At 37.5% G+C, this 13,593-nt stretch overlaps 1 long non-coding RNA gene across 1 annotated transcript; it reads left to right on the top strand.

Annotated features, from left to right (window-relative positions):
• On the top strand, window positions 1-7,781 carry LOC140607924 (uncharacterized). Its single transcript, XR_012009844.1, has 2 exons — window positions 1-5,068; window positions 7,274-7,781. It is a non-coding gene; the product is annotated as an uncharacterized lncRNA (long non-coding RNA).
• Window positions 7,782-13,593: the final 5,812 nt, after the last annotated feature.

The following is a 13,593-nucleotide window of genomic DNA, read 5'->3' as shown; positions in this document are numbered from 1 at the left end:
GATTTTTATGCTTTGCATATTTTATTTAACATATTACAAATGCCTCACAAATGTCTAAGTCCAGGTATGTCTGAGGAAATTGTTTCACTGTAGTTTATTTACTACAATGACTTTCAAATACAAATTAAGTATATGAAGTATATAATCTTTTAAATTAATTGAGATGATACAAGAACTTGACATCTATTTAACATCATCCTTTTATATTTACATACATGGTCAATATCTTATAATCATGCATTTAAAGTTTTTTAAGTCATTCTTCTATTGCTTCTATCATTTTGTTTTGTTTCTTCAACAAAAGATATAGAATTGAAACATGTTGGTGGCAGACAAACACATGTCCTGCTTTTACATTTTCTAGTAGAGGTTAGTATAGTTGCGTGCACAAAGTCATCAATTCAAAATAAACAATATATCATCTATGTGAAGTGACTATCATATGTTGAGAAAAAACACTGAGGTGAATAAAATGGTCTCTGAAGGGTTTATGATGTAGTGAAATGTAACATATACCAATAAATTATTACACAGAAAAATTAATAAAATTCTATGGAAGTCAGAAAAAGATACTTTTTTTTTAAGACTTTATTTATTAATGAGCAACACACAGAGAGAGAGGGAGAGAGAGAGAGGCAGAGACACAGGCAGAGAGAGAAGCAGGCTCCATGCAGGGAGCCTGATGTGGGCCTCAGTCCCTGGACTCCAGGATCACACCCTGGGCTGAAGGTGGGGCTAAACCACTGAGCGACCCGGGCCACCTGAAGATACTTTTTTAAAAGATGTTATTTATTTGAGAGAGAGACAGAGAGCATGTACACCTGAGCAGAGGGAGAGAATCCTCAAGCAGACTCTCATATGAGTGTGGCACTCTGGAGGTTCAGTGCCTGATACAGGGCTCAATCACAGGACCCTGTGATCATGACCTGAGCCCAAATCAAGAGCTGGACATTTAACCAACTGAGCCCCTCAGACACCCCCAAAAGAAGATACTTTTTAAGAAAACTTGAACAAACAAAAAGCTCTAGTAAATTTTCTCATTCAAATTATTTCATGAATTTAAACCTAGAACTTTGAGAAGCTGCACAAATTCTTTCAATCCCTAGGGAAGCATCTGAACCTACATCATAATTATCAACAACAAAAATAAGCATTTGTAGAGCAGCTGCTTTACATTTATGTCATGAAATATGGTCTCAAACCTTAAGTGACTTTGTCATTTGGTTAGGAGGGTAGTACAGTACATAAAAAGTACGTTTTAATGAGAACTTTTATGTAAGAAGATCTAAAGGCCTGGCACGTTACAATAAACATGACTGAATTAAAGAAGGAGGCAGTCTCAAGAAAAGCCTCACAGAATAGGTGGTATGATTACACTCTGAAGAAAGTATGGATGACAGGTCTGCCATTGTAGCATGAATGCAGCCACAGACAATATGTAAACAAGTGGATGTGGATGTGTTCCAAAAAATGTTATTTATGGACATATGAAAATTTCCTATTTTCATATATGAAATATTTTGCTTTTTTTAGAATTTAAAAATGTAGTGGCATCTCACTGTCTCAGAGGAACATGTAGCTCTCAATCTTGGGATCATAAGTTCGAGCCCCACATTGGGTGTAGAGATTACTTAAGTAGATAAAACTTTAAAAAATAAAATTTAAAAATGTAAAACCATTCCTAACTCACAAGCTATACATATTTGGCCCACGGGCCCTAGAAGGCCAACCTTTGCTCTGGTGAAAGTTTTGCAGGAAATCTATACAGGAAAGAATTATTTATAGAATGATTACTTGTGATAACAAAAAACTGGATATAGCTGAAATGTCCACTGAAATACAATGACAAGATAAATTGTGTCTTATTCATTCAATGGAATGCTAAACAGCAGTGACAATAAATGAGTCACAGCTATGTAGATAAACATAGATGAACCTCAAAAACACAGGACCAGTGAAAAAGCGAGTCAAAAGAATACATACACTAAGATGCTATCAACCCAAGGTTCAAAGACAGATGGACTTAACAATACAACCTTTAGGGATACACTCAAACTCTAATGAAAGCAAGAGAATAACTAACACAAAATTCAGTATATTGATTATTTCTGAGTGAGAAAAAGAAGATGAGATCAAAGATGGGTCTTCAAAGATATTAATAGTCTACCCCTTAATGAAGGTGGCAGGTACATGATTTTACTAGTGTGTAACATAGTTCATAATCTTTACAAAGTGGAATAAAAGGCCACAAAACAAATTATGTCAATGTCTTAAAAAATGATGCTTCTCCATTGCCTACAGAATTAAATAGAAATTTCTTAGGTATATCCTTCTTGACACACTTTTAGATTATAAATATTTAATAGCATACTGGCCATGGCTTCTTCTTTTCATGGAAGAGCCTCCACTGGTGACTCATAGTGAGTCCTGCTATGGTGTTTAGAAATCTTCTATCCAAGGGGGGCCTGGGCAGCTCAGTCAGCTAAACATCTGCCATTGGCTCAGGTTATGATCTCAGGGTCTTGGGATCAAGCCCTGTGTCAGGTTCCCTGCTCAGTGTGGAGTCTGCTTATCCCTCTCCCTCTGCCCTTAGCCTCTCTTGTGTTCTCTCTCTCTCTCTTAAATAAATAAAATCTTTTTTAAAAATAGAAATCTTCTCTCCTAGAATATGTCAGTATTTAGAGAATCTTTCTATAAATATTTTATTTTCCCTATGTTTACAAACTTTTTTGTTTAATACTCAGACCCCACTATACCCATACATCTTTGTCCTCAATCTCATTACCATGTTCCTTATTTTTAAAATTATTTTTCATTTCCTGAGTTTACCACACCCACTTGTGTACCCTTTTATGGGGATATTGTACCTTTTAGCTAGAATTTACTTTCATTCTTTTTTGTCTGGTCAGACAGCAAAGCCCGTATCTCTTCTATTATGCTAGGATGTAGAGATAATGTCTTAGTCACCAGGGTCCTCTATTCCTTGCATGGCATTTAGCTTATGGTAAGTGCTTTTAAGTGTACAGTTCAGTAGTGTTAAGTACATTCACGTTGTTGTACAACCAACCTCCAGGGCTTTTTCATTGTGCAAAACTGAAACTCTATACCCATTTAACAACAACTCCTCATTTCCTCCCCCTTGCAGCCCCTGGCAACCCGCACTCCACTCTCTGTCTTTGGGAATGTGGGTGCTCTAGATACCTCACATAAGTGGAACCATACAATATTTGTCTTTTTGTGACTGATGTAGTATACTGTCCTCAAGATTCATGCATGCTACAGCATGTGTCAGGATTTCCTTCCTTTTAGTGGCTGAATAATATTGTATTTTATGTATACACCACACTTTGTTTATTGTTTCCTCTGTTGGTGGACACTTGTGTTTTTTCCATCTTTTGGCTATTACAAATTGTGCTGCTGTGAACAAAGTATCTCCTTATGTCCCTGCTGTCAATTCTTTTGGATTATAATCAGAAGTGGAATTACTGGATCATATGGAAATCCTACTAAAATTTGTTTGAGTTATTGCCATATTGTTTTCCATAGTGGCTGCACCATTTTACATTCCCACCAAGAGCGCACAAAAATGTCTTTTTTTTTTAATGAGTCATCTTAATAGGGGTGAGGTGATATAGCACTGTGGTCTTGATTTTTATGTCCCTAAGTGGTCAAAGTATTTTGAAAAACAAGTTTTGAAACTACTTTCAGACCTAATTTACAGGCTATTTAAGTAAGTAATTTCCATAGTTGTGTAAGTACAAGACACTCTTCTTCATTGCTGTTCTTCTGCCAATGCTTCACTCAGATTCTCTCTCAAGGTATAACTAGAGAGATTTAGTAATTCAAAGGGATAATGTGCCTTAGCATTTATTATAGCACGATTTACATAGCCAAATTATAGAAACAACCCAAGTGTCCATCAATAGATAAGATGTGGAGGATTTATCTATCTATCTATCTATACATATAAATATCTATGTATATAGAAGATATATATATAATATGTATTATATATAATGTAATATTATTCAGCTGTAAAAAAGAATAAAATCCGGCCATTTGCAACAACAACATGGATGGAGCTAGAGAGTATTATGCTAAGCAAAATAAGTCACAGAAAGACACATACCATATGATTTCATTCATATGTGGAATTTAAGAAACAAAACAAAGGAGTAAAAGGGGGGAAAAAGGAAGAGACACACACAAACCAAAAAAGACTATTAACTATAGAGAACACACTGATGGTCACCAGATGGGATGTGGGTGGATGGGTGGGGATGGGTGACATAGCTCTTGGGGATTTCAGAGTACACTTATCAGGTAAGTAATGCATAGAATTGTTGAATCACTATATCCTACATCTGAAACTAATATAACATGTTATGTTAACTGTACCAGAATTAAAATAAAAAAAAACTTTTAAAAAAATTAAAGAAAAAAAGAGATTGAGTTAGGCTGACATGGTCAACACCCCTCTAAAGAGTAGTCTAAACTAGTGATTGATTGTATTTTTTTCTCGTGAAACTGTATAGAGGCAGCCTGAAGCTGCTTATGACAGCTCAAAGGTGCCCAATCTTTTGTGCCTGTTTGTTTTGCTATCTTTCATGTGTGGATTGTAACCTCACCATTACAGATGGCTCCTATAGCCCTAGTAATCATTTCTATCTTCCTGGCAGAGGACGATGATAAGAGAAAGGACAATAGGCAAATCCTGGGCACCTGTTGAATGGGCTCCCTTTAATAAACTTTCCCAGAAGCCTATCCTCTGACTTCATTAAGGAGTTCTTTGCCACCTAGCACCCCTGTGGGTCTGGGAAATGTAATTTTATAGCAGGCACATTTTCCCTATCTCTCCCAACAAAAATCAGGCTTCTGTTGCTGAGGAATCAGGGAGTGGTGTGTATTGTGTAGACAACTGGTTGTGTTTGCTACACCCATGTAACCTCTCTGCTTTCAGTGTTTCATTTTGAGGCAAAGAGTTAGCCTGGGAACTAGAAGGAATGACATTCCAGAAGCCAGAGGAAAATTTGTAAGGCAACATCAGGACAAGGACTATATGCCATAAGTAAGTATCTTGTAGCCTACTATCAGTACCATAATGTAGTTTAATTGGTTGAAGAATCACTTGAAAGTCAAATTGCAGCACGTTAAGAAGTGCTTTTATTTCAAAAATACTGTAATTCAAAAGTAGCAAAATATAAAAATTTAGTGTTGATTGTTGTCTTGAATCTGTTATATTTGCAGCTGCAAGTGCTAAAAATCACTTTGCCTAAAATTAGTTGTATCAAGTATCATGAGCCAAGAAAATTTACGTCATTTGTATAATTTTGGTTTAAAAAGCCTCCTGATCCAGCCACTGATATTAATATAATCAAATAACAATTTGTTTCATTTCAAAAGCCAAAACTTGATTATTCTTGCCTTGCTAAAGGAAAGCCGGAGAAATCCACTCTTCCCATTTACCTTTTCTTCTGCTTCTGAGTGGATATTTCGGCTCCAGAATTAGAAAAGGGGAATTTTGGAGAAGAAAGATGCACAGAGGCAGTCAAAGTAGCGCATCAAATAGGGAACTTATTTCTTGTGTATGCTGTGTCAGATGGAGCTCCTGAGAGGGGGCAGAGAGATGAAAGGGAGGGGAGATTTTACAACGTTAGCAGATGTGGAAGGTCTTTTTATTTATTTTCCTCTTTGTGTACATTCCACTTTGGGGCTCTGTCTCTTTTTGTTTCCTCCTCCGTCTTCTCCTTTCCCCTCCCACTGTTAATCTGATATCATTCTTTTTTTTTTTAAGATTTTATTTATTTATTCACGAGAGACACAGAGAGGCAGAGACACAGACAGAGGGAGAAGCAGGCTCCATGCAGGGAGCCCAATGCGGGACTCGATCCCATTACCCCGGGATCACAACCTGAGCCAAAGGCAGACCCTCAACCACTGAGCCACCCAGGTGCCCCCGATATCATTCATTTTTAATTTAGTGCAAATGCCTCTCCGAACCTAAGCTAGAGTTGCTAGAGTACTATTTGCAGGAGCGGTTCTATCTGTTCAAAGGTCATTCACTATTTCCAGTTACACTTGAAGAAAAAGGGACATGGACATGACCCAGGGGAGCACAGGTTATTCAGCTTAACGAGGTCCCTGTTTTTATCCATCCTTGGCTTCTATACTCTTTTCCCTGAAATTCAGACTTCTCTTCTCACATCAACCCCTTTAGTTCAGTGATCCTGCTGCCTTCTTCCAACTGAGTAACAACTTACTAGACTAGCCCTTTGGTCTCATGTCCCAGAGAGTTTTTATTTTGAATCATTTGGTATCCAGAACATCTGGGGATGCACCTTCTAAAGACAAGTGGGATGCACATGAATGTACTTCTCAGAAGCATTATAGTGGGGCTAGGCAGTAGGTTAAAACAGATCAGAGAGTTACATAATGCTTGGGTGGACCGCCTCAGTCATGTGCCACAAAGTTACCTGGCATCTGGTTACTGGGGAGCTGGATTCAAGACTAAGGCATTTTAGTGCATTATGTTAACATATGTGACTATAATAATGAAGATTAATCTGCAGTGTTGGCACTTCGTGGGTACCCAAAAAACAACAACAGAGAGAGGATAAGAACTCTAAGAACAAGGACTTTGGTGAACATCTCACTGTTTTTTACTTCATTGTATTGCATCACAAGAAACAAACGTAAAACTACATTAAATAAAATAATGTATATAAACAATGCCTCATATATGCCTAGTATCTGGTAGACACTGACCGTGCCAATCTATTATTAATTCTATTACTGTGCATACTGCACAGTATGAATGCATATTGCATTCATTCTATTATAATGCATTATATCATTTTATCATTACTAGGTGCTTTATGAGATTATCTTTGTTTCTTCTTTTCTGTTCATACATTTCCTAAACTGGCAGGAATATTTGTGTGGTTTTTTATTAAATGCTGTTGGAAATTATAAGTCACATCTTCACCCCAAATCTGTGTCCCAAGTCTCTGTAACTTAAAATGTCAGAATGATTTCTGCCACGGACTCAGAAGGTATCTTTCTGCCTACCAGTTTCTCTGCTGTTTTGTCTGGATTTATAGTTAAGCATTTGGCTTTCATTTTTATCTCTAATTCAGCCAGGCTGGAAGAGTTGAATAGTAACACCAGCTGGCATAGAGTTGAGCCTGTATCAGCATATTGATGTCCTTGCATCAGCATATTGATGATAGTGACACCAAAATGTCTCTCTGTCTCACAAAACTGTCTCACACAGGCATTAAACAAGTGTGGTGACAAAAAGGAGCTGTCAGGATTCATCCCCTAAAGTGGATGAAGGGTTGCCCATTGGAAGAGGGAATGTTTACGGTGAGACGGCGCATCATCATCATGACATGAAACAGAGCAGTGGATCCCAACTACCATAGTGCATATAAGACCGAGTATGTGACATTCTACCAGTCATTGAAGATCAACTGTTAGTACCTGAACACTTTGGTTCTGACTGTGATTAAAAACAAAACTCACCATGATGAAGACATTGAGAAAACATTAAGGTGGGGCACGTGGGTGGCTCAGTCGGTTGAGCATCTGCCTTCAGCTCAAGTCATGATCTCAGGGTCCTGGGATCCAGCCCCACATCCAGCTCCCTGCTCAGCAAAGTCTGCTTCTCCCTCTGCCTCTTCCCCTGCTTGGGCTCTTGCGCGCTCGCTCTCTCTCTCTCTCTATCAAATAAATAAATAAAATTAAAAAAAAAAGAAACAAAAGCTGTTGCTCAATCCTAATATGATGATGACTGGCTTATTAATTGTTATTATTTAGTTAACTTTTTAATTGAAGAAAAACAGATACAGAAAAGTGTCCACATTCTTATATGGCTCAATGAATTTTCATATGTTCATTGTATGAATGTAACCTCCACCCAGATCAAACAGTGGTACATACTGGCAGTACTTCTCCTGCCTCTTAGTAGTCATTACAGCCTCCTCCCCAAAGCTACCACTAGCCTGAATTCTAATACAATGAATTAATTTTATTTAATTTTGAACCATACTTCTATGCTACTTTTGAGAGTCATTTAAAGTGAGGGAGTGTATTACCACAAATGTGATAGATTATTCTACACCAACATGAAGAATAAACATGTGCCACAAAAGACCTCATAAGAAATGATTAAAATAGGGGATCCCTGGGTGGCTCAGCGGTTTAGCGCCTGCCTTTGGCCCAGAGCACGGTCCTGGAGTCCCGGGATCGAGTTCCGTGTCGGGCTCCCAGCATGGAGCCTGCTTCTCCCTCCTCCTGTGTCTCTGCCTCTCTCTCTCTCTCTCTCTCTCTCTCTATGTCTATCATAAATAAAGAAATAAATCTTTAAAAAAATGATTAAAATAGTTCATATAAGAGAGAATGAGTTAGTAGAGTAGAGCTGGAAAAGAAGAAATACACATGCACACATAGAGTATGAGGGGTCCAGACTGACGATACAATTTTCTAGCTTTAAGAACTGGACGGATGTGGTTCTATTTACTGAGAAGATGGAGATGGTTTTAGGGGAAAATAAGTAAGTTTGGTATTGGGCATACTGAGTTTGAGGTACTACTATATGGCAAGGAGATGGTAGCACTCAAAATATTAGGAAGTCAATGCAAAATATCTGTTGGTAGAAAGTATGAGGGAAAGACACATTAAAGAAATAAAGGTGTAGGGCACCTAGCTGGCTTCCAGCTGAAAGAGCATGCTACTCTTGATCTTGGGGTCATGAGTTCGAGTCCCACATTTGGTGTAGAGATTACTTAAGTAAATAATTGTGTGTGTGTGTGTGTGTGTAAACTTTTTATAAAAGAAACAAAGGTGTGATGATGATCCCCAGGACTCTGGCTTGGGCAAGTACGTGAACATGATGGAAATTCACTGAACTAGGAGAACTCATGAGTATTAGTGAGTTTGAAGTACTTGCAAGGAATCTGGATATAGTAAGACAATTGGGTACATGGTTGTGAGCTCAAAACATGGATTTTTTTTTAAGAAGAAGATTAAAATAAAATATTTAAAACACTCTGGAAATTCTAGAGTGCTCTGTAGAACCACTATTCACTATTACTTTTTGTTGACTCGGTTTAAAAAGCCCTGATAGTGATACCAAACCAGTCCATGATTAATTGCTGGAAGAAAAACATCATTTGTGGTTTTGTGGAGGTAAAAGAAGACGTCAGCATTTTGTCACTGATAACAATGGCATCGTGCCAGTCTTTGAAGCCACTTCAGCCAGGAGTCATCAGAAATTACTCACCTAAATTTTAACTGTGAGGCAATTCAATGCTGTAAGAAATGAATGTTAATTTATTTTTTAAAAAATTGGTTATTAGGGCAGCCCTGGTGGCTCAGTGGTTTAGTGCTGCCTTTGGCCCAGGGCCTGATCCTGGAGTCCCAGGATCGAGTCCCATGTCGGGCTCCCTGCATGGAGCCTGCTTCTCCCTCCTCCTGTGTCTCTGCCTCTCTCTCTCTCTCTCTGTATCTCTCATGAATAAATAAATAAAATCTTTTAAAATAATAATAAATAAAAATTGGTTACTATTAATTTATGGCACTAAAAATGCCTTAAGTTGGGTAATTGGTTAAAACTGAGGCTGCTTCTGTAGTCCAGAGTAGAAAGCCCTATTATCAAGAAAGTTCTTTGCTGGGGCACCTGGCTGGTCAGTTGGTAGAGCATGTAACTCTTGATCTCAGGGTTGTGAGTTCGAGCCCCATGTTGGTTGTAGAGATTACTTAAAAACAAAGTCTTAAAAAAAAAAAAAAAAGGAAAAGTTCTTTGCTATAACATTGTCATCACCTTCATTTTCAGATCCCAGTGATTCACTTAGAAACCAGGGAAGCACCAGTAAGAAAGTAGGATGGTGCTTGAGTTTGGAGTTTATGGGACTCCATTGTAAAGATCTAAAGAGGCTCTGTAAGGACATCACTAAATGTGACAAGTACCATGTCTTTAAAATTCCTGAACAAGGGGATGCCTGGTGGCTCAGTGGTTGAATGTCTGCCTTCGGCTTAGGGCGAGATCCTGGGAGTCCTGGAATCAAGTCCCGCATTGGGCTCCCTGCATGTGTTTCTACCTCTCTCTCTGTGTCTCCCATGAATAAATAAATAGAGTTTAAAATAAAATAAAATTCCTGAACGGGTTATTTTTCTTGCAAGAGAGTATGTTGAGGCTTTAGTAAGTATGGAACTGGGACAAGATAGAAGAAGTATCATCAACAGATGAATGAATAGAGAAGATGTAGAATACACATATAATGGGATATTATTCAGCCTAGAGAAAGAAGGAAATCCTGCCATTTCCTAGAGCAAGGATTAATCTTGAAGGCATTACACTAAGTGAGATTAGGCAAACAGAGAAAGGCAATAGAAAAGTGGATGCCAGCAACTGGGGCTGATGGCAGTGGGAGAAATAGAGCTGGCAAAAGGTTATAAATGTTCAGCTACAAGATGAATAGGGTATAAGGATTTAATGTATATCATGGTTGACTATGGTTGATAACACTGAAATTTACTAGACACTAGGACTTAAATGTTCTCATACACACCAAAAAGATGAATAGGTGAGGTGATGGATGTATTAATTAAGTAGCTGGGGGGAGGGGATTTCTTTTACAATGTATATGTATATCAAATCATCATTACGTACACTTTAAATATCTTACAATTCTATCTATTCTACAGTTGTATCTCAATAAAACTGAAATAAAATAGAAAAAAAGATAAATTTTAAAAAGGGAGAACAAATTTGAAGAGGAGTAATAAACTCAACAAGAGAAATCATGGCTTACTTCCACCAGTCAAAATACATATTCACCAGGCACTATGCTGAGTGTCTGGGACACCAATTATAAATACGTCTCTTCTTCCAGGGTTCTCACAGGCCAGTGAAGAGATAAACCTGTAAATAATGGTCATGTAAAAATGTTAATTATGGTCTTGGAGATATAAGCAACACACAATGGGAGAATAGGGGAAGAGGGCACTTAATACACCCAGTAAAGAATACTTTAGAGATAAAGTGGTATGAAATAAGAGTAGAAGCATGAGTTAGAATTCAATAGGCCAGAAAGCTTGAAGATACTTCTGCTAGCCAAATTGATGATAGCTTGAAAAAAAAGATGACAGTAATTAATGATTATACACTGAGCAAAAAAATATCCTTAGATGCATAGTGATATTCAAGAAAAAAGGCAGGTGGAGAGATCGTCATGGAGGAGGATGGGAGAAAGGAAGCTAATAAATGTAGACAAAAATGATAACACCAGAAAATCATCATTTGAAATACCCCAATGTAATGCTTGATTTGGATATGAGTCATGAATAGATGCTAAAACCATTGGGTAGAAGGATTTTGGAGACTATAATACTAGAACAGTACCAAAATACCATCCCAGAGTTGACTTATTAATTGCAAAAGTAAAATTGTGTCTTTACTACAGAGTAATCTGGGAGCACTGCCTTAACAGATGACCAAAGGTATCCTTCCATAGAGTGAGACACAGTGATGTCAGGTACCTTCTGATGAGATGCAGTCAGATGTTCATAACATCACTTATGAAGTATTTTTGGCTAAAATGTGACACCTGAATCTATTCAAACCTCTAAATTTCCACTCTCAGGGAAATACAGGGAAAAGACGAATAAGGTAAACAGTGGAAACAAATTCAGAACATGGAATCACTTTATGATAAAACTGCTCTGGTCTTTTTGTAGGTTAAGGTCTTAGGGAATAAAATGGTGATACCATCCTAGGTTAGAAGAAATTCAAGAAACATAACCACAAAATGCAATGTGTGAGCCTTGGCTGGATGCCTGTTAGAAAAATAGCGGGGCACCTTGGTGGCTCGGTCATTTGAGCCTCGGCCTTCAGCTCAGGTCCTGGGATCCAGCCCTGAGTCGGGCTCTCTTCTCAGTGGGGAATCTACTTCTCCCTCTCTTTTTGCCTGCCACTCCCCATACTTGTGCTGTTTCTCTCCCTGTCAAATGAATAAATAAAATCTTGAAGAAAAAAAAAAAAGAAATAGCTGTAAGGGCCACTTTTGGGAAAAACTGGGAGGAAATTTGAATAGAAACTGGATATTTGATTATGTTGTAGAATTGTTAACTTTCTTAGCTGTGATAAAGACACTGGTTATAACACAGGAGAATGGACTTATTCTTAGGAGATGCATGGAGGTTAAGATGTCTAGGACACTGTCAAAGGATTCAACAAAAAAGATGTATATATTTGGCAACATGTTAACAGTCTTTTCCATGCTGGCCCTGGGGCATTCTGTGTCAGATCTCTGGCTTGCTTCTTGATTTTATCATGGTGGACTCTTGGTGACTGCCTGCTTGGCCTGGCCTGACAACAGATCTTCTTGGGCCTTAGACCAATGTGAATGTGGCCCATATTACTAGATGATGAGATGGTTTTAAGTCCCTGCGAGAGCTGCCTATTATTGTCTGAGTCCATTCTGGGTCTGATCCTTTGTCCACTGTGTGACAGCAGAATGCTTCACATGTCACCATAGAGTGAAGTGTACTAACAGACATCCTCAGACTTTTTGCGCTTATTGTAGGAGACAGTTCTTTTCTTAACTTTCTGTAGATGGCTCTCTCATGCCACGTTTAAGTGGAGACTACACCAGACTCAAGCAAAACGAAGCAGTAGCATTTTTCTCCATTTGCTGCTATTCAATGCACCATTGTAATTGGATACAGAATGTCCAGAGAGCTTAGAAAAGATGTATTTCCCAAGTTCTAGTATTATATTCAGCTTTAACCAAATGAGGACTGAAACTCATATCCCGATTAAAATCAAACACTCCTATTTTTCTGGTGCAGCAAAACAAAAATACACACATGACTAAAATCAAAACATTATCAGGCAATCAGGATGTTTTTGATTCATGCTTTGGGAAATACAATAGGTCACACCCTGATTATAGCATTTCAAATTGGTAGACTTTAGAGTCCAATATGAATTAAATACTTCTCAAAAACACCGAGTTTATATAACAACTCATCATTTTACTGATGTTAAACAGAACATTTAAGTTATGGTCATTCAATCCTTGAGCCCATGCAGTCCCTCATATTGATTGTAACTATGGTGGAACACATAAAAATGACTTCTCAATAATGCAAATGAACATCTTATATCTTTGCCCATTAATTTGAATATGTAAAATTTTCAACTGAGTTGATTTACATGGGGTCATAATTATAAAACATCGAAGAAACAGTTTATTTTTTTTCGAAGAAACAGTTTAAAGTCAATACAAAATATAAAAGGCACACATGAATGAATATGTATAAAAAAACTGCAGCCACAAGCTATTAAACATATAATTAAAATGGATTTATTGCTTTTGGCTTTGATTTTTTTCCCTCTCTGTTATTGAATCATTATGGGGATCCCTTGAGTTCAATTATAATTACACACATACACATTATAATGTTTCACATATATAAAGTACATATATAGTCTTTAAAGCTGAACTAATATAATAATATATATGCAAATTTAAATGTGTAAAATTCAGGTAATTAAAAATTATGATTCCCTAAGCAGCATTAACATAC

This window comes from Canis lupus, chromosome 17 (assembly GCF_048164855.1).
Source record: "Canis lupus baileyi chromosome 17, mCanLup2.hap1, whole genome shotgun sequence".
Lineage (NCBI taxonomy): Eukaryota > Metazoa > Chordata > Mammalia > Carnivora > Canidae > Canis > Canis lupus.
The sequence above is the reverse complement of the archived record's forward strand: the minus strand, read 5'-3'. Positions and strand labels throughout refer to the sequence as shown.